Source organism: Pleurodeles waltl, chromosome 5 (assembly GCF_031143425.1).
Source record: "Pleurodeles waltl isolate 20211129_DDA chromosome 5, aPleWal1.hap1.20221129, whole genome shotgun sequence".
In the NCBI taxonomy this organism is placed as follows: Eukaryota; Metazoa; Chordata; class Amphibia; order Caudata; family Salamandridae; genus Pleurodeles; species Pleurodeles waltl.
The window spans coordinates 1,365,242,457-1,365,267,589 of NC_090444.1; positions in this window are offsets into that span (position 1 = coordinate 1,365,242,457).

A 25,133-nucleotide genomic window follows, 5' to 3' on the forward strand; every position below is an offset into this window, starting at 1 on the left:
ATATATAAGCCAATAACATTAGGAGAAAGGATTGAGTGGCTAATCTCAGTTTTGTTAATTTACCTAAATATGCAAATAATCATTACAGAAGGCAAAACGGTTAATTAAACATCAAAGGAATTAGCATAATTCAATCATAATAGATGCAAAGTTAATGTGCCTTTAAAAGCACAGCATATTTGTCAAACAATCAAATAGCAAACCCTAAGTCTAGAAGCAAACTACAAGCATCTATCCCTCCCTAAGTGCCAAGCAGACTGACCTGATCTTTCTCGTTCAATGTCCAAAACTAAAGACTCTAAATAATTAAAAGCAGAAAGCTAAACAGCTGCGCTCAAATAAACTCATAGGAAAAACTGGCTGTTCCCTTAAAACCACATATTTTATGTTTTAGACAAAGAAAACACACAATTTTCATAGCACAATAATACATTTCTGAATTGTTACTTGCACAGAACTAATAATGTGATTACTTAAAAATAACACATATCTACATCCGCGAGAGACAAACAGTGAATTGATTTAGCACATAAATAATATCGACATGTTAATGGAGGCTCAGCTAAGTGGCCTTGCAATGTTGCAAGATCAGAACATGCTTTCCCAAAAACTAGTTGTTAGACCTGTTAGTCTTAGGGTGGTCTTCCCCCAAACCTTTGCCTTAAGCCTCCTATTTTTGCTGAATTTGCTTTTGATGGCCTTAAGACTCTGCACGCTTTGCAACCCATTGCTAGCATGCTTGTGCATGTTACTTTAAACATGTTAAAATTGATTTACAGCCAATTAGCATATTCAATTACTTGTATCCCTGGGTAAGTGGTACTACATGTACCCTGAGCCTGTAAATTAAATGCTACTAGTTGGCCTGCAGCATTTGTTGTGCTACCCACTTAAGTAGCCCTTTAAACATGACCCAGGCCTGCCATTGCAGACTGTGTGCCATTTCAACAAGCACAATGAACATTTTGCGAGGCCTAAACCGTCCTTTTAAATACATATGTCACTGCTAGTATAGGACCTAAACAGCCCATAGCTCAGGGTACAGTATATTTAAAACTTTTGGCATGTACCTTTAACTTTTATATGCCCTGGCTGTGAAAAACTATTAAATTCATTTTTCACTACTGCAAGGCCTGCCACTCTCATAGGATAACATTGACTTACCTTATTACATTCATTAAGTGATAAGGAGCAGGTTGGAATGTTAAGTTTAGTCTCTAAAGAAACCCACTTCAATGGTGAAGCTGAATTGTAAGTCACAATTCTGAAAATGCCTCTTTTAGAAAGTTGACATTTTTTCATCCCAGCCATTTGGTACCTGCATTTGGTACCTACAACCTGTTTCCTGGGACACATGACTAGGTGTAGTTGACAGTTGGTCTTTGTGCATTGCTCCCAGACAGTGAGACAAAGGGGGAACAGTTGTTGGTAGGATCGGCCATCTCTGACTTAATAGGTAGGTTGTCACCTACCACGCTTGAACATCCCAAGGACTCTGCCTCAGCACACTCACAAAGTGTTTCACACTAGTATTTGTACCCCAGACAAGCTGGAGTTGTGGCAGGGAGGCAGGGAATACCAGACAGCTCTGTAGGGGGAGGACCCTAGAAGCTTCTCCCATTTCTAAGTGCACATTGTGAGAAAGGGCCTCTTTTTACATAGTTAGCTCCCCACTTTTTGCCTGGAAGATGATGTGGTTTCAAACTGTAAGTGCCCTGGGCCCCTGCTTAACAAGTTCCCAGGGCCAGATCTCATCCCCAAAACTGTACTTTGTTTGGCACTTCAGCCACCTGTGTTAGTCCCTAGTAAATGGTACTCCTGGTACCTAGGGCATGGGTACTGAAGAGGGCACCCCAGAGCTGCAGCACCAATTGTGGCACTCTAAGAGGCCCCACACCAGCCTCTTGGAGTCTGTCATTGCAAGTGCATTACAAGGTGTATGCAAAGTTGCAAAATGGCATGGCACTCACCAAGAGTGCCATGTCCACTAACAGTGCATGCGATTTAGGTAAGTCACCCCTCTGGCAGGCTTGCAGCCCCAAGGCAGGGTGCGCTATAATGTATTTGAGGGCATATGTGTGCACGAGCAAATATGCCCCTTCTGTGTCTTTGCTAATTCTTAGACATAGTAAGTGTACAGGGAAGCCATAGCAAATGCATGTGCTGGACACTGGTCATTACGAGTTCCCCAGCTACTTGATGGCCTTCCTGAACCCTGGGTTGTTTGGTATCAAACAACCCAACAAAATAAACTCACACTGATGCCAGTGTTGGATTTATTCTAAAATGTACCCAGAGGGCACTTCAGAGGTACCCCCGGAAAAACTTAACAGCCCTGGCATGGTTGCTGGCTGATCCTAACTAGCCTGCCACCACTAGATGTGATTTTGGAGTCCAGTGGTGAGATCTTTTGCTCTCAGGAGCCAGAACACAAGGTCTTTCCTGGGCAGAGGTGTCACACCTCCTCCCCCAGGCAAGCCCCCTATACCAGCGGTCAGCTTCAAAGGCCTGGCCACCTTTGAAATCTGATCCCCGCTTTGCTGCTAGCAGCCGAGTGCCACCCAACAGTATTACCCCCACTTTAGGAGAGAAAACCAGAGGGAAAATCTAGCATGGATAGGAGGAGTGGTTACCCTCAGCCCAAACCACCCCCCAGGTGTGGCAGGCAAAATGACCACACCATTTCATTTTCCTTCACTTGGATGGTAGGAAAATAGCCAATCAGGGTTAGGAATGTGACCTCTTCCCTCAGTAAATGATCATTTAGTGGGTGTAGCCACCCTAAGGTAAGTAGGCCATTGGCCACTACTAGGTACTCCCTCTAATGCTCCCTAAATGCAGCATTTAGAGGGCATCCTTAAACCACAACCTCAAATTCAACAGACACAAGTAGAACAAAGCAAAAGAAGACTCAAGGCTCGAGAATTGAAGTCCTGCTGCACAAAGAAAAAGGCAACAAACCCTGCCTGCTGCTCCAAGGACTCAATCATCACTGCTGAGGTGTAGCCTTGAAACCTGAAGGACTCCACAAACCCCCAGAGAACCTCCAGCCTTCTGAAAATCACCAAGAACCTCACTCTGAGTGAAGGCATCACTCCCTGCACCCAGCAGACAAGGAACCCTCAAGTCCGGTAAATGAACCCAGAAGCCCAACCAAATTTGACAACTCAGCGTCTAAGGATAAGACTTGCCAACTTGCAAAAATTGATAGCACTGTGACTCTCCAGGGCTGTGGAGTAGCAGTACTCCGGGTACTAGACCCCCAACATCGGTCAACTAGAAGTGAAGTCCACTCCGGACTCCAAAAAGCCTAGAAGCAAGTATCAGTCAAGGGACCTCAGGACACCCAGGTACTACCCCCCACAGTGGCTCTGCTGAACTGCAATCTACCCTCAAATGTACCTGCTTCTGACTCCAAGACACACAACTCCTGGCTATCCTATCTATGCTGCACACAGCCTCCCTGGCCCCTGCAAAGCCCAACCAGCTGTGCTCTAGGGGGTCCTAATCCCTTGCAACCTCCATGGAGACCTACCAAACTCAACTTTAAGTCCACCTGTGAGATGTGTTTCCAAGTGGTTCCCTTCTCCTCTGGACACCAGCTCCAAGTCTTTCAACCACTGCTCCTGCTTGAACTGGGAACCACCTGATGTTCTCCGGCTGGTTCATTGGACACTTTGATGACCTCTACCTAAAAAATAGAAGGTGGCATTTGTGAGATCATTGTCTTATTTTGTATGCATTTTTAAGGTTTTTTCCATTGATTCCTATGATGCGTAATTACGCACAAAAACTGAACTTTTTCTAAACTTTGAAAAATCATAACTAAATAAGTACTTACAGTATATTGAGTCTTGAGTTAGTCTTTTGAGTGTATGCCCACATTTATTGATACTGTGAGTTTACCCCTGGATACTAAAGTGGGGTTGCGTGGACTCTCTGTGCATTGCATGTCATTTTTGTACACTAAATAGAGAGCCAGCCTCCTACAGCCACCAGGTATGAATAGTAGATGCTCAGACCTCAAGAAGGACTGCTACTCTGCTGCCTGAGTGACGACAATGGGATCTTCACCTTGATTCCAAGACCACCGGAGAAACTCCAAGAACTAGTTGTTTGGCCTCCTGATGAGAGTCTCACAGATGGAAAAGGATCCAACCACCCTGTACCCTCTTCCTGGACTGTGGGACTAGTGACCCCCAAGTGGTGCCACCCCCCAGACTACCCCAGACCTGGATCCTTGGAAGTGGGCCTGAAGGTGCTTTTCCAACCCAGCTGTAGTCCTAACAGAAGCGGTGCAGAGTGATTCATTGCCTTGCTGTTCCACATCAGAACTGCCACTGCACAATGCATCCCAGATGCAGGACCTTGCAGCTCCTCAGAACTGATCCTGTGTGACATATCCTCAAGCAAAGCCTCACATTGCAGCCCTGCGCCTACTCTGAACCACTGCTGCGGGGCACATCCTTGAGAAATGACCGTGCATTGCAGCCCCGCAGCTCCTCAGAACTGCAGCTCCATTACACACTGTTGACAAAGGATCTGGCATCGCAGCTCCTCTGCACTGCCACTATGCCACACATCCTTCATGCGGGACTCAAGGAACTTTGTTTAGTGAACCTAATTTGATCCTTGTATCTACCCCATGCTCCAACTTGTGAATTTGTCCGACATGACCAAATAACCACAGTTAGCACTCTGTGCTTTTAAGCACCAGTTCTACTTCAATCACTAAAATTGAAAATCTCCAGTTCTTACTGTTTACATTTTTTGTGGTGGTGATGTCAAATAATGTATTACATTTTACTCCATTTTTTTTTAATTGGTATGGGATTTTGTGTGCTGCAAAAATACTTTATACTCAACTCATAGCCCAATTGCTTACACTACTGAATCATTATTTGTTGCATGCAAGCAGAGACCATGGTTTACAGCTGAATTAAAATGAGTTTCTAAAACAGAATGAAACCATGAAAGTACAGGGGTCATACACACAAATAAACAAGCACTCTTTTAAATGCTGTTGGCTGGTGTGCCCTACCCATGTCAAATAAAGCTGACCTAAATTAGACACCATGGGGGTCATTCTGACCCTGGCGGTAGACTACAGCCAGCTCAACAACCGCGGATGCACCGCCAACAGGCTGGCGGTGCATCCATGGGCATTCTGACCGCGGTGGTACCGCCGCGGTCAGAAACGGAAAACCGGCGGTGTCCCGCCGGTTTCCCGCTGCCCTGGGGAATCTTCCATGGCGGCGCTGCAGGCAGCGCCGCCATGGGGATTCCGACCCCCTTACCGCCAGGCTGGCTCTGGCGGTTTTGACCGCCAGAACCTGGCTGCGGTAACGGGTATCGCGGGGCCCCTGCAGTGCCCATGCCGCTGGCATGGGCACTGCAGGGGCCCCCTAACAGGGCCCCACCAAGATTTTCAGTGTCTGCCAAGCAGACACTGAAAATCGAGACGGGTGCAACTGCACCCGTCGCACCCCTTCCACTCCGCCCGCTCCATTCGGAGCCGGCATCCTCATGGAAGGGGGTTTCCCGCTGGGCTGGTGGGCGGCCTTCTGGCGGTCGCCTGCCAGCCCAGCAGAAAAACTCAGAATTACTGCGGCGGTCTTCTGACCGCGCAGCGGTATTCTGACGGCGGAACTTTGGCGGGCGGCCTCCGCCGCCCGCCAAAGTCAGAATGACCCCCCATATTTTTAACATGAAAATCGGCTACCACACGGCTACACACATACACAGGCATCATGCAACTTCATGTCTAGAAAGCCCTTTAGCTGAATCAATGCATGTCTTGGTCAGTGTAGCCTACTGCCAATCCATCATGCACATTCCATTCTATACTAAACAAGGCTCATGATCATCTAAGGGTGACCCTAACAACAGATGCAATGAATGTAATTTGGATCAGACTTACACACTCTCAGGCACCATCCTCCATCAGCTGGGAGCAATGGGCTCTGCTGGTGATCAAGCTCTCACACTGGACTGTGATTCATCAGCTGCTACAAACACTTGGATAAACTAAAGATCCAGGAGAAAAGCAGAATGAAAATGAAAGAAACATCAGTTCTGAGCTGGCAGGCGGTTGTAGCATAAACTCCCAGTCCAGCCTCATCTGCTTGTTGCGAAGATATATCTATTGCAGGCAGGGGAGTACTGACCAGTATCATACTCAAGTCTACATGCATCAGAACTCATGTGCCTATACTGCCACTAGCACTACTATTTTGTGCACAGGCTCATTTGGGTCATAAACTCTTGCCCTCCTTATTGTATGTCTTTTCTTTAGGTCTTTGTCCTTAAATACACAAGAAAACAGATTTACTCATAGGTTCCACTCTCCCCAGTACTATGGGGGTCATTCTGACCTCGGCGGTAAAAGGCACTTACCGCCGGTCAGAAGACCGCCATAACACCGCCGCGGCCGCGGTAAACCGCCACGGTCATTCTGACCCGCAACTGCCAAACCGCCGAAAACCCGACACCCTCAATAATCCGCCACACCAAAGGTCAGCGAAAAAATGGCGCTGACCAAACCTCCACCGTCACGCCAACAGAAATACGCCCATACCATTCCGACCCACAAATCCACGCAGCGGTCTTTCAAACGCGGTATTCCATTGGCGGTACACACCGCCGCGGTCAAAATACACACACCCATAGAAAACTCAGCCACATTGGTCACTTCGAAATACACACACCTGATACACATACTAACACCACTCCCACACACCCAACACAATATAAAACACACACCCACATCACCCACAAGCCCCTACGACCCGAAATCATTGACGAAGGCAAGAGACAGAGCACAGAATAGAGAAACCCACAACACAGAGGCACACAACACCATCACCCACACAGAATCCACGCACCAAACACCACACACCACCACACGCACCACACTCATCACCACAAACGCCACCCCACACCTCAACCACACCACCCCATGGCACCCTAAAGACACCCCAGGTTCAGTGACGCCGAACTCAGGGTCATGGTGGAGGAAATAGTCCGTGTAGAGCCCCAGCTCTTCGGGGCACAGGTGCAGCACACCACCATTGCCAGGAAGATGGAGCTATGGCAAAGGATAGTGGACAGGGTCAACGCGGTGGGACAGCATCCACGCAATCGGGAGGACATCAGGAAGAGATGGAACGACCTACGGGGGAAGGTGCGTTCCATGGTATCAAGGCACAACATAGCAGTGCAGAAGACTGGCGGCGGACCCCCTCCTACTCCCCCAGAATTTACCGCGTGGGAGGAGGAAGTCTTGCACATCCTGCATCCTGAGGGCCTCGCTGGAGTAGGCGGAGGAATGGACTCTGGTAAGGCAAATCTTCACTACTGCTTCGCACCCCCACCCCACCTGAATGCCAAATCATACCCCCACCCTCACCCCCTCCCCCATCACACCAACCCCTAGCAAAAGCCTCACCATCACAACCCACCCATCCCAACACCAAGCCCTGCATGCGACCCCAAAGCATGGACACCCATCACCAAAGCATGCCCACTGCACACACACATCACCCCCACAAGCCACCCTCACAAAAGCCCCCACAAGGAAATGCCTGCACATGGGTACACGGACACCCACCCATCACACGAAATCCCACACACAGAAGCAATAACCATACCTTCATACCCCTGCAGGACCCGAACGCCACCACACCGCCACGGAGGGTCCAGAGATGTCCATCCCACCCCCCGAAGAGGCCCCCAGGGATGACAGCAGCTCTGTCTCCCTGGAGCCAGACGACCAGCCCAGCCCATCGGGGACCTCTGGACAGTCGGTTCCCCACAGACAGCCACAGGCTACACCAGACCCAACCCCCTCTGGGAACACCAGCACAGCTCCCACCCAGCGGGCCCATGCCTCTGTCTCCAGGGCACGTCAATCAGCGGTGTGTCCACCACTACAGGGCACCCAGGTTGACCCACCACCCCAACAACAACAGGGACCTGGGGGCAGTGGTAGTGGGCACACCGGCCAGGGGACAGAGGCCCAGGGACACAGGGGAACTGGGAGGGCTGCTGTGCGACAGGGGGGGGACAGGCCCGGGGAACCGACTCTCCAAGAGGCCCTCTCCACCATCATGGGAGCATACCACCGCTCCCAGTAGACGATGGCGACGGTACTGGCCCGGTTCCAGGAGATCCAGGAACTGCAGGAGGAACGGTACATGAGGTTCAGGGAGGAACTGAGGAACATTGGTTCCGCAATGGGGACCATCGTCCTGGCCCTTACCCAGATCGTCACCACATTGCGGGACCATGTGGCACCCCAAAGGGCCCCTGTCACTAGCCCAGGTCAGGAACAGCCTACCACCTCCGCCGGCGCCAGTGGACAGGAGGCCCCCACACAACGACAGGCCACCAGAACCCCACCTCCTGCAGAAGAAGAACCACCCCGCAAGCAGAACCTGAGATCTCACAAGAAGACAGAGTAGGATTGCAAGACCCCCGCCAGCCTAAGATACCCCCTGATGTCATCCCACTGTCCCACATTGTCACCCTGTCCAACCTTGAACTGCCCCTGCTCCATCCTTCCACAGGCATATGGACAATGCACCTATGCGACTGAGAACTGGACTCTGCCATGGACATTACTCCACCCCCCCCATCCCCGCTTCCCAATCATTTACCTATATCTAGCACTTTAAATAAATCACTTATTCCACTTAAATAAACAGGAGTCTGCTTGTATTCTTAACAAATGTATTACACATAACGGTTCAATAATGTCCAGTTACTTTGTGATGACAACATACCAATTTCAATAAGCTTTAGTCCATGGGCAAACAAAGCTGAAGTCAGGCAGTGGGTCATACAGCTCTGAAAAGGGAAGGGAAAGTCACAAATCAGTTAACAGGAACTGGGGGAAACACAGACAGTGGAGACGCATGAGGCCTCAAGTAAATGTAAATTGGGATGGCTGTTCCGTACCTGTGTGCTACTGAAAGTATTGTTGTATGACTGTATCCCTGTTGTCCGTGTCGTCCCTGTCGTCCTCCTCTTCTTCACTCTCCACAGGCTCCACAGCTGCAACAACACCACCATCTGGACCATCCTCCTGCAGAAAAGGCACCTGGCGTCGCAATGCAAGATTGTGAAGCATACAGCAGGCCACGATGATCTGGCACACCTTCTTTGGTGAGTACATGAGGGATCCCCCTGTCATATGCAGGCACCTAAACCTGGCCTTCAGGACCCCGAAGGTCCTTTCTATGATCCTCCTAGTTCGCCCATGGGCCTCATTGTAGCGTTCCTCTGCCCTTGTCCTGGGATTCCTCACTGGGGTCAGTAGCCACGACAGGTTGGGGTAACCAGAGTCACCAATTAGCCACACACGGTGTCTCTGAAGCTGTTCCATCACAGAAGGGATGCTGCTATTTCGCATGATATACGCGTCATGCACTGACCCAGGGAACTTGGCATTTACATGGGAGATGGACTGGTCAGCCAAACAGACCACCTGGACATTCATCGAATGATAACTTTTTCTGTTTCGGTACACCTGCTCACTGTCTTTGGGGGGAACCAAAGCCACATGGGTCCCATCAATGGCCCCAATGATGTTGGGGATATGTCCAAGGGCATAGAAATCACCCTTCACTGTAGCCAATTCGCCCACCTCAGGGAAAATAATGTATCTCTGCATGTATTTCATCAGGGCAGACAACACTCTGGACAAAACCTTTGAAAACATAGGCTGAGACATCCCAGATGATATGGCCACTGTTGTCTGAAACGACCCACTTGCCAAAAAATGGAGTACTGACAGAACCTGCACCAGAGGGGGAATCCCTGTGGGTTGGCGGATGGGGGACATCAGGTCTGGCTCCAGTTGGGCACATAGTTCATGTATAGTTGCTCTGTCAAGCCGGTATGTAAGTATGATGTGTCGTTCTTCCATTGTCGACAGGTCCACCAGCGGTCGGTACACGGGCGGATTCATCCTTCTCCTCGCAAGTCCCAGCGGGCGGTGCCTAGGAAGGACAACATGGAGCACAGAGTCAAGCAACCCACAGGTTCGTTCACACAGCTTGCACAGTACACGAATCGCTATGCATGGAACGGCTTGTATGAGTGGCAATGCAAGGCCTAGGCCTGTGTGACGCAGTAGAAATCATGCCATGTGGGCCCTTGAAATGGCGGCTGCCTGATCTGTGAAGTGTGACAGTGGGATGTGAGGTCACTGCGCTGGCGTGGCACACCGTGGCGGTAGGCGGTCGAAGACCGCGGCGCAAAGCAGCATTGGTTAACATTGAACCCTATGGGTCTCAGGAGCCAATGACGATGTGCGCCGGCGGTCGCGGTACGCACCGCCGCGGTACGCACCGCCACGGGCGTGGCCGCCATTTTCTATCTGATTAATCACTCGAGACCTGATCATCCACAGGAGAGGACCTATACTGCAAGTGCTGCTGTGACCTCGGTCTGGGAGATACAATGGCTGGTCCTCCAGACCAACAGGTTAGTACACAGGGTGCACGCTGAATGGGCTATGCCTGTGTTGAGTGGGGTGTATGTAAGATGGTGGGGAGGGGAGCGAATGAGGAGTGCAACGCACGACAGATGGGAACATATGCCACATGGCAAGGTTGGGGAGTGGGGCCACTCACATCTACCATGCTGAAAAGTGATGATATTTCCTTTCCCACTCTGTACATGTCAAATAGGTCAGCGCCCATCAGAAGGTCGACATTTGGCGTGCCATCGCCAAGGACGTCCGGGCCCTGGGGGTCCACGACAGACGGGGCACCCACTGCCGAAAGAGGTGGGAGGACATCCGCCGCGGGACCAGAAAGACCGCCGAGTCTCTGCTGGGGATGGTCTCCCAACGTAGGAGGGGTGCCAGCCGCCAATTGACCCCCCTGATGTCCCGGATCCTTTGGATGGGCGCGTGAGGACATCACAGCAGACACAAGGGGGTGAGTATCAGCATATTCTGCTATCTTTGCGCGCAGTGGAGGTGTCTGGGTGGGGGAGGAGGGCTGTGGGTAACTCAAGGCCAGGGCGCCTTCTGTAGGCTAGTCCCCTCCGTTAGCCATGGCCCTGTGCCCCCGCCCCCCACCTCTGTAGGGTGCCAAGTACAGCTATCCATGGTCCTGCATCACCCATGTGTGCATTTGTCGTCCATAGACCTGTAGGCCTAGTCACAAGAACTGAGTAGTGTACCCCGAAGTTCAGGTGGCTTCTGTGTCTGTCCTCTCCGCCAACGGTGTTGCCAATGCATGCACTCAACCTGTCTTCATTTTTCCCCCCCACCCATTTTATTTTTCTTCCTGTGCATGTGTGCATTAGCATCATCAGGCGAAGTGGCATCAGGAGAAGTGGCATCGGTGCACGAGGGAGCTGCATCTCACATGGCCCCCGAGGGCCATGCAACGGACTCCGAGTTCAGCAGTGAGAGGGAGGGCGAGGGGAGCTCCACAACGGGGACCCGTGGAGACGTCAGCGACACCGACACGTCCTCGGAAGGGAGCTCCCTTGCGGTGGCGGCAACATCCGTGCCCACCGCAACTACAGGTACAGCCGCCACCCAGCGCACCAGCTCCGCCCTCCAAGCAGCCCCTCAGCGTTCGCCCAGTGCCCGCTCGCACACCAAGGCGGGCATCTCCTTCGCCCCAGGCACCTCAGGCCCTGCCCCAGTTACCCCTGCTGCCCTCAGTGAGGAGGTCATTGACCTCCTCCGGACACTCATTGTTGGGCAGTCTACCCTTTTGAATGCCATAAACGGGGTGGAAAGGGAGGTGCATCTGAGCAATGCATACCTGGAGGGCATTCATTCGGGTCAGGCTGCCCATCAGCGATCGTTCAACGCTCTGGCCTCAGCACTGCCGGCAGCCATTGTCCCTGTCTCCAGCCTCCCTCTTCTAACTCCCTCCACCCAGTCCCAGTCTCCTGTTCCTCAGCCTATCCCATCCACACCATCAGACCAGCCTGCACACACCTCAACACCCAAGGGCAGCTCATCCAGACATAAGCACCACAGATCCCACAAGCATTCACACAAACAACATCCAGATGCAGACATGCCAACAGTCACTATCACCTCTGTGTCCCCCTCCTCCTCGTCTCCCTCCTCCCTCCCTGTGACGTCTCCACTCACACCTGCTTGCACTCCACCATCAGCCAGTACTTCCATCACCAGCACACCCTCCATTACAGTCAGCAGACGTGCAGTCACCACCCCCACTGCCATTTACACATCCCCTGTGTCCTCTCCCAGTGTGTCTGTCACCCCCTCTTCCAAACCACACAAACGCAGGCAGCCACCCACCCAACAGCCATCCACCTCACGACAGCCTCCAGCCCAAGCACCTGCACCCAAAGACAGCACACTTGACTCTCCTACAACCACATCCTCTTCCTCCACTCCCATACCCACTGCACCTACCATTCCCATTGCTCCTAAAAAACTTTTCCTCTCCAAAATTAACCTCTTTGCATCACCTGACCCACCCCCTCCATCTCGTAAGAGTCCAAAGAGCACCTCAGCCACCACCAGCCCTGCATCTAGTATCACCATAGTGCCGGGCTACTGGAGTCCACCAGCTCCTAGGGAAGGAACATCGGCCAGCAGCAAGGGGACAGCCAGCCCACCCCCTGGGAAGAGGACAAGAAAACTTAAGGGCCGGCGCGAAAAGCTTGAGACGGCTGCCACCACGGAGAGTGGCCTTGCCACGTCACCTGCCACATCATCTAAGGGAGGCAAGGGCCCCAGAGCTGCAGCGAAGGAGGGCAAGGGCAGCAGGGCGGAGAAGAGATGCAGCAGCCGAGCGCACCAGGAGGGCCCCACCAGCCCCATACCGGGTGTGACGGACGACACCCACGGGCACAAGACTCCATCACAGGAGGGCCCCGCTAGCGCAAGGTCGGAGGGCGACTAAGCGGGGAGTCTTGGCCAGGTCTGGGTCCCTTGAAAGACAGGACAAGCACCGCTGAAGAGGGCCCCGCCGTGAGGAGCACCGCTGAAGAGGGCCCCGCCAAGACAGGCACTGCTGAACAGGGCCCCGCCGTGAGGAGCACCGCTGAAGAGGGCCCCGCCAAGACAGGCACCGCTGAACAGGGCCCCGCCGTGAGGAGCACCGCTGAAGAGGGCCCCGCCAAGACAGCCACTGCTGAACAGGGCCCTGCCGTGAGGAGCACCGCTGAAGAGGGCCCCGCCAAGACAGCCACCGCTGAACAGGGCCCCGCCGTGAAGAGCACCGCTGAACAGGGCCCCGCCGTCTCAAGCACCGCTTCGCTGGGCCCTTCATCTCAAGGACCGCTCCGCTGGGCCCTTCATCTCAAGCACCGCTCTGCTGGGCCCTTCCTGTCAAGCACCGCTCCGCTGGGCCCTTCATCTCAAGCACCGCTCCGCTGGGCCCTTCATCTCAAGCACCGCTCCGCTGGGCCCTTCCTGTCAAGCACCGCTCCGCTGGGCCCTTCCTGTCAAGCACCGCTCTGCTGGGCCCTTCCTGTCAAGCACCGCTCCGCTGGGCCCTTCATCTCAAGCACCGCTCCGCTGGGCCCTTCATCTCAAGCACCGCTTCGCTGGGCCCTTCATCTCAAGCACCGCTCCGCTGGGCCCTTCATCTCAAGCACCGCTCCGCTGGGCCCTTCCTGTCAAGCACCGCTCCGCTGGGCCCTTCATCTCAAGCACCGCTCCGCTGGGCCCTTCATCTCAAGCACCGCTCCGCTGGGCCCTTCATCTCAAGCACCGCTCCGCTGGGCCCTTCATCTCAAGCACCGCTCTGCTGGGCCCTTCCTGTCAAGCACTGCTCCGCTGGGCCCTTCCTGTCAAGCACTGCTCCGCTGGGCACCGCCGTCTCAAGCACCGCTGGTCCTTTGACAGTGCCGATTCTGTGTCGAGCAGGTGTTCACGAAGCACTCTGGGCACCATGCCTCCTCCAATACCAGTGGAGTCGGTTGTCCATGTGATTGACTGTGGCTTTGCACTCCCCAGGATGGTACAGTGGGCATGGAGGCCCCTCGTGGATCTGGCGTCGTGGACTCATGTGGCTGAGGTGCCCCCCTTTCCCTTCCCCCTGAGGTGCCTGTTGTTTTCTCATCTGATGCCCCAGCAGTGTTCTCTCCAATGGTTTCCGGTCTCCTGTGTGGGCTTTGCCCATGTGTTTGTACACATTGGCCCACGGACGATGGATATTGAAAGGACTGTGCAGGACTTATTGACTATGTTTATACTTTGCACTATGTTCATTATTTCTTTTGTAAATTTCATATGGCATATTTACCATGACTTAAATGAACCTATTTTACACATAAATTTTAAACTTCATTTGAATTATGTCTTTGCATTCTTCCGGGGGGTTTAGGGGGTGTCACTCTGACTTGTTGCTCTGCATTGGTGTGTAGGTATTGGGGGGGTGGGTGTATCGCGTATGTGTGTGCCCGTAAGCTTTCCTCCTCCCCCCTCGCCTGTGTCGTAGGTGCAGTACTCACTGTTGTCGTCTGCGCCGGCGTTCGTACTCCTGGTAGATGAGCAGGTAGACAATAGCCGGTAGGATGTGTAATTCGGGCTCCATGCTGTCCTCCTTCCTCGTGGAGTGTGTATAGGTGAGCGTTTTCCCGTTCGTAGTCTGTTTACGCCGTGTTTTTATCGGCGGGGCTCCCGCCCCGGAAAAGGTGGCGGATTGGTGAGTTGTGATAGGGTGGGCGGTACATTGTCTGCCGCCTGCCTGTTGGCGGTGACCGCCGCGCTGGTTGTTGGTCCCGCCGTGGCGGTCGGAGTGTTAATGTGGCGGCCTGTGTTGGCGGTTCCCGCCAGGGTCAGAATTCCATTTTTTGGACCGCCTGCCTGTTGGCGGGTTGGCCGCCGCTTTATCACCGACCGCCAGGGTCAGAATGACCCCCTATGTCCCTTAACATCATAAATGTAGGCTGAATTATGTTCTTCTTACCTTTTAAGGAGCCCTCTGCTTCTGCAGACAGAATAATGAAAATAAGCATCTTTTACTTTAATATGCCTGGTTGAAAGGTTACCGCACCTTTCCAGAATGGCAGTGGTTCAACGCCTAATTTACTGCAAGTATTAGTCATCATATTGAGTTACTTTAATTGTTGAGTAGCCCTGTTCTTCTTTCCAATGTGTACTTTTAAGTGGTTGAGGTTAGAATCTGGGTACATGCATTGACTTAGTCCTAGCTTGAACACACTTTTAATCCCTTTCTTTAGTGTTTCGGTTTGCTTGATTTGGGCCTGTGATTAGTCTCTAGTCTGGGCTTTGGTATAGGTTAATACACATGCGTAAGTGCTTTATCTCAAATGCTGGTAAGTGGGGTAGTACAAAGCCCATGTCACATACTGCACAATCACAAACCTGCCCTTTTTGTATTTAAAGGTACCTGGGGCTGTGGGCAGTTGCAGTCTGAATAGTAGCTGAGCAGAGCTGATCGAATCTGTGAAGTTTGATATGTTTTAAGAAAGTGATGGGTTGTACACTGGAACATAAGAGAGCCTCTAAGCCTAGTTGCCTAGTAATGAGAAAAGGGAGCCAGGCACGGTATTAATACCAGAGGCCTCATAAATGGCCACTGAGAGTTGCCTGTCTCTCCACAGTTTAGGCAGACCCAAGTCCTTGAGACTGGCCACTGGAGCACCTGTCACACCTGTACTATGGCTGTCCATTTCCCTCCTATCATGCCCTAGGGGGATCAAACTGGTAATTGTGCCACCATGACATGTACCCCCCACCGCCAATTGCAACACTCAGTCTTTATTGCAAATGCAATCTAAAAAATATTTGAAGAGATTCTAATTTGTTGGAAAAAATAAATATTAATAGGTACCTGTTACGAGCAGTGCACAGGCTAAATTTAAGCCTTACCTCTGGGTGCATCTACTGTGTCTGAAAACTACATAATTTCTGACATTAACCAAGGGAGATTAATTTATGGGCTACTCTGTCCTAGAAGATATAATGGGGGTCCCAACAGAATACCAGACTTACCATGGCAGTCCCTCTGGATTAGGAGCCCCACAAAGTGAATAGAAAAATACAAAATGTATGCAAATTTAAGAGACAAACGATAAACAGTATGGCTGGTACAACTGTAAAAGTCAGCTGGAACATTCATCGTTATGGTATTCTCAATTAAACCTTTGTGGAGAGTTTCATTTAGCAGCTGGTGAAAAGGACTTCTAAATTAAGCCAATGCCTTTTCTAGAGTAAATGCATAGACAAACAATAACCAAGCCCACTTTGATATCAATGACATATGTATGGAAAAATGCAGGTAGAGCAGCATACAAATTTCAGGGCCAAACTGGTAACGCTAAGAAGCCCTGGCAACCTTGTTGCACCTGCCCCTGTGGTGGGCTGGGGACAGTGGCAGGGATTGAGGGCTGTAGGGTGCAAGAGTGAAGAACTGCTGCTCTTGTTACTGGGGGTCGATATTGCAGCAATGCTGCATAACCGCCCCTTATGCAGAACCCACCTCCCACTGCTGCAAAACTGTCCGCACTCTTCCAGCTTCCTGTGGAAGTGCCTGAAGCCCACTACAGCAAGTCCAGCTGTTGGAAATGGCCCTTTTGCCTGGGTTATACCAAAATGTTTTGCCTCTGGCCTCCTGTTTTTGACTGTGTACTGCAGTTGCTTTTTCCTGGCTTTAGGACTCTGAGCACTTTACCACTGCTGACCAGTGTTAAAGTGCAAATGCTCTCTGTCTAAATGGTGTTGATGATTGGTTTATTCATGACTGGCATATTTGATTTACTAGTAAGTCCCTAGTATAGTGCATGATATGTGCCTAAGGCCTTTAGATCAAATGCTAATAGTGGGCATACAGCACTGATTATGCGACCCGGGAATAATCCTGTAAAAATGGCTCTGGCATGCCACTGCGGACTCTGTGCCACTATGTGACTCCGCGCCTCTGCTTACACTAGAGCTGTGGTCCCCACTGAGTGCAACAACCTGGACCTGCAACAGAGGCCTAATGTCGCCCCAGCGCCTCCAAATTCCCAGCACAGCGTGAGTCCTGAGTGCTGTGTCACTGATGGCCGTGTCACCCGACTCCACCACAGCACATGTGGCCAAATGGTGTGATCACTACACAGTGAAGTCAATGCCTCACACCTTGGACTGCTCGATTCATGGATCCCGCCAGGTTGTAAGGAACCAATGCCTCACCACTGTCATTGCATCACCTCCTCTGCAACCTTAAGGAAGCAATGCTCCCACCTCCCCTGCCTAGCAGTAAGGAACTGACACCTCACCTCCCTGGTAGCGGTAAGGAACTGATCCTGCACTGGCTCCAGCAACACCGCAACACCGCACCTCCGTGACACCATGCAACGTCATTGTTTCCTCATCATTTTCCAAGGTACTGTACCTGGGGTCCATGCGATTTCGTGACCCGCCCATACACCCTCGTGAGTGGCGTTGGACTGTTGGGAATGACTCCGTCAAGATGACGTGATAGCCCCAGTTGGAGCTTTTTTGTTTCTAAGAGCTACACTAAGACTTATTCTTTCAAAATTGATATCTTTGCATTTATATGTTGGATTTTTGTCATCTTGGTCTTGTTTTACTTAGATAAATATTGGCTTTTTGTAAATGGTGTGGGGTACTTTTGTGGTGTTTGCATTGTGTTAATGTGTGTGTACCAATACTTTACACATTGCCTCTGAGATAAGCCTGACTGCTTGAGCCAAAGTACCAAGGGGGCGAGCAGGGGTAATCTTAGCTTTGTGGCTCCCTTACCCTGACTAGAGTGAGTGTCCCTACTTGAACAGGGTGCAAACCACTGCCGACTACAGACCTCATTTCTAACATTGGTGATCAGCAGTGAGAATATGACTTGTATTTGTGCATGACATACACCCAGTGTACTGGTTTTATTTTTTTATTTTTGCAACTTTGATTCACAATCTTGTCTTAGTCTGGTGAGCCATCAGTTGGAGCTGTAGAGTTTGTGTTTGAGCAGGAGGGGTTGGAGACCTATTCGCTACCTCAGCTCAAAAGGTTCTGCAAGGAGCTCAAATGTCCTGGTAAAGGCCTCACTAAAACGGAGGAGCTGCAAAAGTCACTGAGGGCCTGGTTGGCAGCAAAGAAGGCTTATGATCACACAGGGGAGGAGAACGCTATTGTGGAGGGAGAGAACCAGAACCTGCATAATGATTTTGTGGAGATCCAGGATCTGCCTGAGAGGAAGGCACCTCCCAAGGCAAGCAGCAGTGTTTCCTCAAAAGATCTGACCCAAGAGGAGCTGGAGGATAAGCAGGAGGCTAGAAGGCTCCAAATGGAGCTGGAGAAACTCAAGCTGAAACATGAGAGGGAGATTCATTTGGAACTATTCAGGTTCAAAAGAGAGGCAGAGAAAGAGAAAATTTCCAGGGAGGAGAAGAAATGCTTTTAGCTCAAGAGTTGAGCTTGAAGGATCTGGACTTAAAGAGCAGGTCCAGCACAGATGGTGGCAGCAGTTCAACAGTGCAATCTGAGGGGAAGGTACACATACCCACGGATGTGGTGAAAGATTTTGCTGTAGGGGATAACATGGAGCAGTTGTTCAGGGATTATGAGGTGGCACTGAGGATACGCAGGGACCCTGAGAGAGATTGGGGGGACGGCTGTGGAAGTATTTCTCAGTGGAGGGAAGGGACACTTTGTTGGCATTAGATCCAGAAGATCAGATGAAGTACCCTGCCATGAAGGAAGGCCTAACTAGAAGCTATGGTCTCACCCCAGAGAGTACTAGAGTAAAGTTTAAGGAAAGTACTAAACTTGGTTCCTCGACTTGGGTCAAGTATGCAGATTCTTTCTGCAGAGTGCTAGATGGTTGGGTGAAAGGCAAGGAAGTAGTAACAGACTATAAGGGCTGTACAATTTGATTCCATGGATGCACTTGTCTGATTGTTGTGTTCTAGAGCTGTGCCAGCACTTGATTAACAGCAAGCTTAATGACCCCAGGAAGCTTGCCAAGGACGTGGGCCACTGGCTCAGCACCAGCATCCATAAGAAGTTGGATGTGGGAGACTCAGCAAAGGGTGGGCAGGATCCCCAACTGAAGAAGGAGCAGAAAGTCAAGGAAGACACAAACAGGTCCCCGCATAAGGGGGGAGAAAAAGGTCCCCATTTCCTTTTTGACAGGAAGAAGGGAGGATCTGGCGGGCCATGGCCCAGGGCACCCAATTTTCAATACCGTTGCTTTGAGTGTTCCCAGCTAGGACACAAGAAAGGGGACTCCCTCTGTCCTAAGAAAACCCCTCCTGGTGGCACCTGTACAGGGATGGCCAATGTAGTCATTGAGGGAGATAATCCCCAGGGGCAGGTCATAGACCATACCATAAACGCCCTTAGTTGGGAGGTGCACTCAGAGGGTGAGTTGATGATCCCAGAGTATGGGAGTCATCACGTCCACCAGGTGAAGGTGGAGGGGTTCCTACCCACTGCTGTAAGGGGCACCGGGGCTTGCTTGACTGTGGTTATGGAAAGGCTAGTTTCCCAAGAGCAGTATACCAGCCAGGTGTGTAGAGTGACTCCAAACCATGGGCAGGAATTTTTCCACCCTATGGCTCTGGTGTCCCTAGAGTGGGGTGGGGTGGTGACCCAGAGAAGGGTCATAGTTAGTCCATAGATGCCTATAGACTGTGTTCTGGGGAATGAGTTGCCTTCGGTGTCAGGGGAACTGGGAGAGGTGGCCGCTAAAGGTGCCTAACAGTTACTTTTTCTGGGGGTACCACTTCAAAGTGGAAGGTACAGGACCCCAGCAAGAGGGACAGGTGGAGGAAGAGCCCGGCCATGTCCTCTGCTCAGCCTGAGTGAGCAGTCTCAGGATACTACCCCTGAACTGGTGGGAGGTGAAGTGTAAAAAAGATGCAATGTATGTCGGAACAATGCATGCTGGAACAACGCATACCTGAACAACGAGGTCGGAACAGCTGCATTGTTACGACTAAGGCCTTTACCACGAATGCCTTAACGATTTTTCATTGTAAAGGCATTCCTGGTAAACGCATTAGTGATAGGCATGCATGGTTCCAGCATGCGTCCTGCCTGGCCCCCCACCCCCACCCTTAAAAGTTACCGTGACCTCCTCACCCGCTCCTCGTCCCCCTCCCCTAAAACCACGCCAACCCCCACCCTTGCCCCTAAAACTACCCCAACCCCCACCTTGTCCCTAAAATTACCGCAACCCCCACCCTGCCCCTAAAACAACCCCAACCCCCACCCCATCCCTGAAACCTACAGTACCCCAACCCCCACCCCTTAAACCTAAAAACACCCCCGGCCCTAAAACTACCCCGAGCCACCCACACCGCCCCTAAAACCTAAACCCCCCAACCCCTCCACCCCACCCCTAAAATTACCCGACCCACCAACCCAACCCTAAAACCTAAAACCACCCCAACCCCCATCCCTAAAACAACCCCAACTCCCACCCCATCCCTAAAACCTAAACTACCCCAACCCCCACCCCTAAAACCACCCCAACACCCCTGCCCCTAAAACTACCCCGAGCCCCCCACCCCGCCCCTAAAACCTAAAACCCACCCCAACACCCCTGCCCCTAAAACTACCCCGAGCCCCCCACCCCGCCCCTAAAACCTAAAACCCACCCCAACCCCCCCACCCCGCACCTAAATTTAACGACTCCCCAACCCACCCCTAAAACCTAAAACCACCCCAACCCCCACCCCTAAAATTACTGCAACCCCTCACCCTGCCCCTAAAACCTAAAACCACCCCAACCCCCACCCCTAAAAACCTAAACCACCCCGAACCCCCACCAAATCCCTAAAACTAAAAATACCCCTCCCCCAAACCTAAACCGCACGACCTCCACCCCTAAAACTAAAAATAACCTGACCCCCCACCCTCACCCCTAAAACTAAAAATACACCTCCCCTCCCCCCGCCCTAAACCTAAACCGCCTGACGCCCCCTCCCCTAAAGCTAAAACCCCAACCCCCACCCCCGCTCCTAAAACTAAAAATACCCCAACCCCCCACCCCCACCCCTTATAGTAAACCACCCCACCCCACCCCTAAAACTAAAAATACCCCGACCCTCCACCCCTTAAAATAAAACCCCAACCCCCACCCCACCCCACCCCACCCCTAAAACTAAAAATACCCCTCTCCACCCTCCCCGCCCCTAAACTGCCCGACGCCCCCTCCCCTAAAATTAAAACCCCACCTCTAAAACTAAAAATAACCCCGACCCCCCACACCCACCCCTAAAACTAAAACCCCCACCCCAGCCATAAAACTAAAAATACCCTGACCCCCCACCCCGCCCCTAAAACTAAAAACCCCAACCCCCCCACCCCGCCCCTAAAACAAAAAATACACCCCTCCCCCACCCCTAAACCGTCCAACGCCCCCTCCCCTAAACTAAAAGCCCAAACCCCCGCCCCACTTTCCTGACTCATCGCGTCGTCCTCCTCAGCCAACTCCCTTGTTCTGTGCCTTAACACCTTAACCACGCATGTGCGTTTTTCAGCACGTGTGGTTAAGGCACAAAACAACAAAGTCATGGTTAAGGAAAGCGCTGTTCCACTTTCGTTAACCACGACTTCGTTGTTACGTAGTCGTCGTTCATGGCATTTCCCCTTGGGGTGACAGCCTCCCATGTTTCAAAACCACAAAGGCTAGAGACCCAGGATGGCCTGGAGCCTGACTCTCTACACTGATAGCTGTCAGTGGCCTCTGTTGGTTGTTGTCCTTGTGGCCAAAGTTTTTCCTGGGTTGGGGACCGAAGTCTGACCCAAGGAGTGGAATGGGCCACATCACACTATTGCCATGGTGGTACTGTCTGCCTACTGGATGCATCTGCGAAGTAAGGTTATGTGCTGCACAGATGGAGTCCAGAGATGAGAAGAAGGGTTCCCCCTGGGTTAGTTCAGTGGGCCCTGAGAGTGTAGACATAGGGATCCACCTGGGTTCGGAGAGGTATAGAACTGGCAAGAGCCCCTGCAGTAGTGGGACATTGTCCAGGCTCTATCTTCCTAAGCAGGGAAGTCCATCAAGGTATTAATTGGCATAACTTGGCTTTAGGCTGGGAGTGGTTTGGGCAGGAAATTGCACTTTTTGCTGTGTTATCCCCAAGTCTTTTGCCTCTGACCTCCTGTTTTTGACTATGTGCTGCAGTTCGTTTTTGATAGCTTTAGAACTCTGGGTACTTTACCACTGCTGACCAGTGCTTAAGTGCAAGTGCTCTCTGTTTAAATGGTATTGGTGATTGGTTTATACATAATTGGCATATTTGATTTACTAGTAAGTCCCTAGTATAGTGCACCATGTGGGCCCAAGCCATGTAAATCAAATGCTACTAGTGGGCCTGCAGCACTGATTGTGCCACCCACATGAGTAGCCAAGTAAACACCCAAACGGGGTAAGTGGATAGGAGTGTTTCTCCTTTACCCTGGCTAGAGTCAGGATCCTTGCTTGGACATGGGGTAACCTGACTGCCAACCAAAGATCCCATTTCTAATATAAGGCAATCCCCATGTTACCCTTTGGCAGAGATAGTTTTTGCATTTTACACAGGAACACCTGCACTTTAGCACTGGTTAGCGGTGGTCAAGTGTCCAGGGTATCAAAAACAGCAAAAACAGAGTCCAGCACACATCAACAACCTGGGAAGCAGAGGCAGAAAGTTAGGGGTGACCATGCCAAGGATGCCAAGTCTAACACATGTCCCCCCAGCTGAAAGTGGAGAGAAACTACCCAACCTCATGGGAGTTCTCATCACTAAGGCGGAAGAATCTGGACAGACCATCAGCATTGCCGTTTTCTGTGCCCAGGCGGTGTTCCACCGTAAAGTCCATCCCCTTTAGGGAAAAGGACCACCTCAACAGTTTTGAAATCTCACCCCTCATCTGCATTAACCATCTGAGGGGCCTGTGGTCTGTCTGAACCCGGAAGTGAGTCCCAAACAAGTAGGGTCTTAGCTTCTTCAGTGCCCAAACCACAGCAAAAGCTTCATGCTCAATTGCACTCCACCTATGTAAGTAACCTCCTGCTAATGAAGGCTACAGGTTGATCTAGGCCCTTTTCATTTAGCTGTGATAGCACTGCTCCTATACCATGCACTGAAGTATCAGTTTGCACAACAAACTCCTTGAAGAAATCAGGTGCCCTCAGCACAGGTGCAGTGCACATGGCAGCCTTCAGGGCATCAAAAGCTGTCTGGCAAGAGTCAATCCAGATCACCTCCTTTGGCTGCTTCTTGGAAGTCAACTCATTTAAGGGAGCAACAATGGTGCCATACCCCTTGACAAACCTCCTATATCAGCCAGTGACACCCAAAAAGGCTCTCACCTCCGCCTCGGTCTTGGGAGGCTCCCAAGCCAGAATGGTGTCAATTTTTGGGGTAGGTGTGCCACCCCCCACCTGGTGTCCCAGGTACACCACATAAACCTGCCCTATTTGGTACTTATTTGCCTTAATATTGAGGCGTGCCTATTGCAGGGCATCCAACAATTTACAGAGGTGCTGAGGGTGTTCTTCCCAAGTGGAGTTGAACACAGCAATGTCATCCAGGTAGCCTGCACTGAAATCATCCAGCACAGCCAGCACCTGCTAACCAACTTGTGAAAGGTAGCAGGGACATTTTTCATCCCAAAGGGCATCACTTTAAACTGAGAGTGCCCATCTGGGGTAGACAATGCTGACCAAGACTATTGGGCTGGCCCAAGAATTATTTGAAAACTCAATTACCCCTAGAGTTAACATCTTTGATACCTCATATTTGATGCTAGCCCTGACCTTGTCAATCACTCTGTAAACCTTCTGTTTTACAGGTGGACTGTCCCTAGTGTCCACATCATGTGTACACAAGTGTGGACCCCTGAGATCAAGAACAGGGAGGCAAACTGACCCAACACCTGATGACAATCCCTCTGTTGTTCTGAGGTCAAGTAGGAGGAGGGGTTCACAACCTCCAGAGATCCATCCTTCTCCTTAGCAGACAGGAGGTCAGGAAGAGGCTCACTCCCTTCCTCCACTCCATCATCTGTTGCTAGGAGCATTGTCAATTCAGTTCGCTCAAAGTGCGGCTTGAGATGGTTTACATGAGGGACCCTCAAGGGGTTCCTGGGAGTCCACAAGTTCACCAAGTTGGTGACTTTGCTCTTGTGCTCCACCACATCAAATGGCCCAGTCCACTTGTCCTGGGGCGCCCTTGGCTCCACCAGTGCCATCACCCATACTTTCTGGCCAGGCTGAAACTCGACCAGAGTGGCATTCTGGTCATGCAACCATTTCATGTCTTCCTGGCTTAATTCTATGTTCTCTTGTGTGAGAGCCCTGAAGCAGGCAGTCTGGTTTCTAAAAGCCAGCATGTAACTGAATACATCCTGGGGGTTTACTGGGCGCTTTCTCCAAGCCCTCTTTTACCAGACTCAAAGGTCCCCTAACAGGGTGGCTGTACAGTAACTCAAAAGGACTAAATCCAAGCCCTTTTTGAAGCACCTGCCAGTCGGCGAACAGAAGGCATGGCAAGAGGATGTTCCACTTTCACCTCAAGGGCTCTGATAGGCCCATGATGTTGCCTTTCAAAGTGCGGTTGAACCTTTCAACCAGACCATTGCTTTGAGGGTGGTAAGGAGTGGTGAACTTATACGTTAATCCACACTCATTCCACAGAGACTGGATAAAAGTAGATATGAACTTGGTGCCTCTATCAGGTACTACTTCCTTTACCCCATGTGGGCAAAAACCCCCATCAAAGCACGTCCCACCACAGGGGAGGTGATTGACCTCAGAGGAATGGCTTCTGGGTACCGGGTGGCATGGTCAGTCAAGACCAGGATAAACCTGTTGCCCTTGGCTGTCTTGGGATCCAAAGGCCCCACAATGTCAATACCGACCCTTTCAAAGGGAATACTAACAACAGGAAAAGGGTGAAGGTGCATTTCCCCCCATTCCTGTCACTTGCCTAACAAGTTTGGCAAGACCTACAGTGTGCATCTGAGTGCCTGAGCATTTGGGGCCAGTAAAAGTGGGTGGCAAGCCTGTCAAAGGGCTTGCCTTGCCCCAAATGTCCAGCTAAAGGCATATCACGAGCCAGACCCAGTAGGAAGGCTGTGAATCACTAGGGTACCACCAGCACATGGGCTGACCCAGGCTCAGCAACCTTAGGCTCACTATTCAGGAGGCTGTAATCTC